The sequence below is a fragment of the Mesitornis unicolor genome, unplaced genomic scaffold, assembly GCF_000695765.1.
Source record: "Mesitornis unicolor isolate BGI_N332 unplaced genomic scaffold, ASM69576v1 scaffold402, whole genome shotgun sequence".
Lineage (NCBI taxonomy): Eukaryota > Metazoa > Chordata > Aves > Mesitornithiformes > Mesitornithidae > Mesitornis > Mesitornis unicolor.
In genome coordinates this window covers 31941-37284 of record NW_010168241.1, presented here as the reverse complement: position 1 = coordinate 37284, position 5344 = coordinate 31941, and the positions used below count along the sequence as shown (strand labels likewise).

At 34.9% G+C, this 5344-nt stretch overlaps 1 protein-coding gene across 1 annotated transcript in view; it reads left to right on the top strand.

Annotated features, from left to right (window-relative positions):
- The window catches only part of LOC104536347 (low-density lipoprotein receptor-related protein 1B-like), a gene marked incomplete at both ends in the record, with an annotated part of 106353 nt that overhangs the window by 69464 nt on the left and 31545 nt on the right, over window positions 1-5344 (top strand). The gene's annotated exons all lie outside the window — the stretch shown is intronic.

Below are 5344 nucleotides of genomic sequence, written 5' to 3'. Positions count from 1 at the left end.
TGACCCTAAGACAATCCCTAACCTAATCAAGGATTGAGTTATATCTAGGGTAATAGAGGACAGAATATTGCAGATTTATATCTCTGCTGATTTGATTTTCATCAGTAAGCTGCCAGAGAAAAAGTATGGAAGGGTTATATCCGCTGTTGGGAAAATCAGTAATTGGAGGTAGATAGAGATTTCCTCATAAAAAGTTGTTGGTTATTTTCTCCCTCATGATAAAAGGACTGAATCATTCTTTTAAGATGCTATGGTCCACAAGAATACAGACACAGAATTAAATACATTTTAAATACATTAAATACGTATTTAGTAATAAATAACGACCGAACTTGACTTTTGAAAGCTGATTATCACAGCAAATTATGATGATATTACCTACTGTGGCTTGACTAGTGTATATTTTAAATGCTGTTAACTGGGAGTCAAAGAGAAACTCAGCATTTATGTGTATATATAAGCATAGTTCTGGAACACTTAAATATTTTCCAAGTCAGTTTTTTTCTCATTTTGAAGAGTATTCCATGTATATTCGGGTAAGAATGACCAAAAAGTTCTCAGCATTGTTTCTGGTATTTCTGTCCTATTTACATCATCAGTAATAACCCCTTCAATAAGTTCTAACCCCGTATTAGTGACAAGTCACCTGCTCTCAAAGGTCTAGCATTGCCCAAAGGTGCAGACATGTCTTCTGTAGCTCCAAACTGGGCTTTCCCAATGTTGTACCACAAGTACATTTAATCCATATGTACTGCACTTTATTGCACAGAAATATCATCCATCTATCATACACTCAGCAGTTGGTTAGCTCATATAAGTGTGATTAAAGTCGACAACTGCAGGTTAGGTTCCTGGTCTTTTTTGTGCTATATTTTGATGTTTCTGACCATGAATAGTTTCATCAGGTGTTTTGTATAGACTTTCATAAGTTCACTGGTGGGCTATAAATATCCTACTACTTGGGCACCTGCCTGCCTTTCTTTCACACTGTACTTATTTCATAGATAAAGTAATTACATACAGTATTTATATATCTTTATTGACGTAGACTAAAGCAGAGAGATATTCACCTGGTAGTCTATTTTTGCTGAATGTATTAGAAGTGTTCCTTCAACAATTACCCTGCATTCGTATTTTCACTTTTCATTTGCACGTAGACTGAATTTTTAGTTGTCATTAAGAAGATGCCAAACTTTTTTTTTCTTTTTTTTTTTTTCTTTAGCTCACACACAGACACACACACAGAATCGCTCGGTTGGAAAAGCCCTCTGAGATCATCACGTCCAACTGTTCCTGTCTACCCACTAAACCATATCCCTAAGTACCTCATCTACCCGCTCTTTAAACACATCCAGGGATGGTGACTCCACCACCTCCCTGGGCAGCCTGTTCCAGCCTCTGACGACCCTCTCAGTAAAGAACTTCCTCCTTCTCTCTAACCTGAACCTCCCTTGGCACAGCTTGGTGCCGTTTCCCCTTGTTCTATCCCCCATCATCTGAGAGAAGAGACCAGCACCCACCTCTCTACAACCTCCCTTGAGGCAGTTGTAGGTGGTGATGAGGTCTCCCCTCAGCCTTCTCTTCTCCAGGCTAAACAAAGCCAGTTCCCTCAGCCGCTCCTCATAAGGCTTTTGGCAGATTTTAGATTTCTGTATTATACTTTCTACAGAAACAATGGATTATTTTTTTTCCAGGATTCTAAAATGATTTTATTTCTGTTTAGATTATTCCCAACAAATGTTCATTCTTTACAGTACTGGCTACTGCAGTAAGTTTGGAGGAATAATAAGGTTACATCCAGGGAGATGTTAGTAGTGTCTTGAACTCAAGCTAGTTTTTGCCTTGAGGAATCCAAAGCCTTTGTTTATACTATTTAATACATTTAATAATCTTTAATGGGTAATTGCATAAAGCATGGTTTTATATTTTGGAGAGACGGAAAATGATACAAGTGTGTGCTGACTGATGAAATAATTTTAGCTAGCTTTACATATGCTGTTAGAAAAAACCGCTATTCTTAGGCTGAATAGGATAATGAAATAATTGGTTATTACAGTTCAGAGTAGTTTATGCCATATTTGATATTTAAGATTTCTGTTAGAATATATGATGGCTTGTTTTTAGATGTGACTGACAGAAGCAATTAAGAAATTAAATCACCCTCTAATTTTTGAGACAAATGGAACTCATCTTGCTGGTTTTTAATTGCAACTTGTTCCTGTCTTAGAATTCTTGTTTAGCAGAAAGACTTCCTGCTTTATGGCTACTTGAAGAGCAAAGTAGAAGGGTAAAGAATTATTTCAAGTTCTAATTGTGCAGTCAGTTAGATATGTGAACTGGAAACCCTTTTCTTCAGCTGTTTTATTGCTTGTGAGGCATTCTTTTCACCTTCGATCAGATGGTGACCACCTGTTATCGAGCACCATAATCTTCCACAACCAGATTGACAGAAAGCAGTATCATCTCCAGGCTCTATCCTGAAAGGTAAATGGCGAAAGTCAGTTCAGGGAATGAATAAAGATCAAGCAGATGTTTAATGTAAAGTACTGAACATTAAAACTTCTCCAAAGTTCTGATATTGAAGTGCTGTTTATCCTCAGTTTTATTACTTTGATGGCTTTTCGGTATTTAAAAAAATTGTAATGTTGACTGTCGCTCTTGCTTTACAACTTTCCTAAATAGAAGGAGTTGGTAAAAATATTAAATTAAAAGAAAAAGGTAATATAATTGGTGCAACTGGAGAAGTTTTGACTGTAAACTGTATAGAGAACTATAAAAGTAGAAGATAGGAGATAAAAATCTAGGAAACTTGGGAAATAGTACATAAATTACCAAAAGTCAGTAGCAACAGCTATAGGATAATTTAAACTTTATGTTCTTTAGTATTTTTATTTTCTGGTTTTTTTCTGCAATAATGAGGGAGCTCTAATCTGAGTTTTTCAGTTATTGATTTGTTGCTTGTCTGTTCCCTGGGAAAGTCAGATGAAGATCAGCATGACAATATTTATAGGCTGCATCTCGTCTGTGGGATGCAATCCATCTTCGTTAAGTTCAGTAAAAGTGATAGATAGCATTTGGCAACGTAATGATGTGATCACTCTACCATTGCCTTTGTAAATCATAAGCTGTTGCATTCTCTTGTGTAGATATTTAATCAGTTATACACCCCATTACTGATTTAATTCAGAATGTCAGTGGCAGGTGAATAATGTGAGTATTTGTATATTAATATCATATTGTATTAATGTTCCTTTCATTTAAGTATGCTATTCATGTGAAAATCATAAACTGTTGCTTCATGGCTAGAATAAATTTAATCAGTGCTGTAGGCATCTAATGCCATCAGTGTTTTAATTCAATATGTCAGTGAAACAAATGTGTTTCTTTTCATTTCCAGTTTCTTTATGCTTTACTAATTCGGAATATTATATGATGCTGTGAAAATATGAAGCTCAGAGTAAACAAATTGCTAATTTTCATTCTGTCAGTAGATTTGGGGACTGAATCCCCCAGTTGTAGAACCAGATAGGATGAATACGTATTTCTGATACATTTTCAAGTACCAAATATCCAATGGTAAATTAACTTCAAAAAAAGAGAAGTATTCTGGAATATTTTTTGAGGAAATATGAAATAAGTAAATATAAAATATCAGTGCAAACCAGTACTGATAAAACTCTAGGATGCAGTTGTTTTGGAATCTTCTCTGGTGTTATGTCTTTGGCATTATGAAGGTGCTAGAAGCTTTTAGGGTTAAGGAACCACCTGAAAGTGGCTAGAGGACCATTTCTAGGACCCTTTCTGTCCTCAGTTGACACCTATATTATCATTGATAAAAGGATTTATATGAATTGTGGGATTCTTCACTAACTTCTAAAACAAAAAGGTTATTTTAACCTAGAAACAAGATAAAGTAACAAAAAAAAGGCATTAGCACTAATAACTTACTATTCTGAATATTTTCCTGAGTATTTTACTGATGGTACTTCATCCAGCTCATAGTACATGCTAATAGGAACCAAGTTAGTTGTATTTTCCATTGTAAGAATTTATCTAAATCATGGATTGCTTTAGCTCCTACTCTCAAGTTCTATTGCCAGAGCCATTTTATTTTTTTTTTGCCAGAATAATGGGTTACATCTCAGAAGGAATTACTTGTTTCACTCCCGAAGACTGCCCTGGTATAAAGTAGCATGCACATGGTGTGGGTGCTCAGGAGTGCATGACCCAGGCCTGAAGCAACTGGATTTCTCTGTTCAAAGTATGGACAGACATACGCAGAAACTGCATAAACTGTAGTTGATAATACGTCTGCATTCAAGCATGTCCTAACTGGTTTTTAAATACTTCAGAGGTGTTCACACAATCTCTGTCATGATGTTTGAAAGAACTGATTATCTTTGATTTAGCTTCGTGATTTCTGAAACAAAAAATAAAACCTTCTCTCTGTCTCAATATGTTTTTGATACTTAAAATTCAAAACTAATTACTGAGACAACTAAGTACTGCATTCAAAGAAGAATACGAGTAACCCATTCATCTTTTGCAAAACCAGAGCTCTTATCAAAAGGGTCATCTTTGCAATGCTCAGAAGTGGTTTTTTGTCATTTTGAAGTTGCCTTCAATGCCATTTCTGAAGTTAAACTCAGCCACTCTTTTGAGTTACCTGTAAATGAGCTGAAAATGTCTTTTTTCATAAATTCTCCTTCATAAGTAGGAAAACTCTTTCTAAATATATTCATCTCCCTTTAAGGAGCATCTGCTAATTTATTCTTTCTATTCTTTCTTCTTTAAGACAAGTCACTGAGACTTCTCTACAGTTCTGTCATGAAAATGTAGGCAGAAGGTCTCCAAATGCTTTAGAAAGAGAAATATAAAAACCTAATAAATAATTATTTGTCTCATAGTGTTGCTTTATTTGTGTCCCAGTGTTGATTTAGTGTTAGCACTTTCAGTGTGATCAAACTTATTTTGGGACTTTCTGCTCTGTGTATGAGAGTTGCGTAGTAAAAATTACATCTTCCAGCAAGCCAAATGTAAATTGTAATATCCAGCATAATGTTATCATTATTATATTTCTAGATTTTTGCCTTCTGTAGCTCATTAATAAGCTGCGTGAACCTTCTGGTCTAAAATTATTTGTTTCTAACGAAATAATAAGTGAAGTAATCAACGTGCATTTCTGTAGTAATTCAGAAATAATGGTAGGAAATAATTACTCCTATTTCTCAGAGCCTGTCACTTTTATATATTGGAATCAGATACTATTTATCTTTTCTGGACGTTAAATATATGCTTTAGATGCTTATTAATATTTGCTCTTGTTTCTAGCTCACAGTTTTTT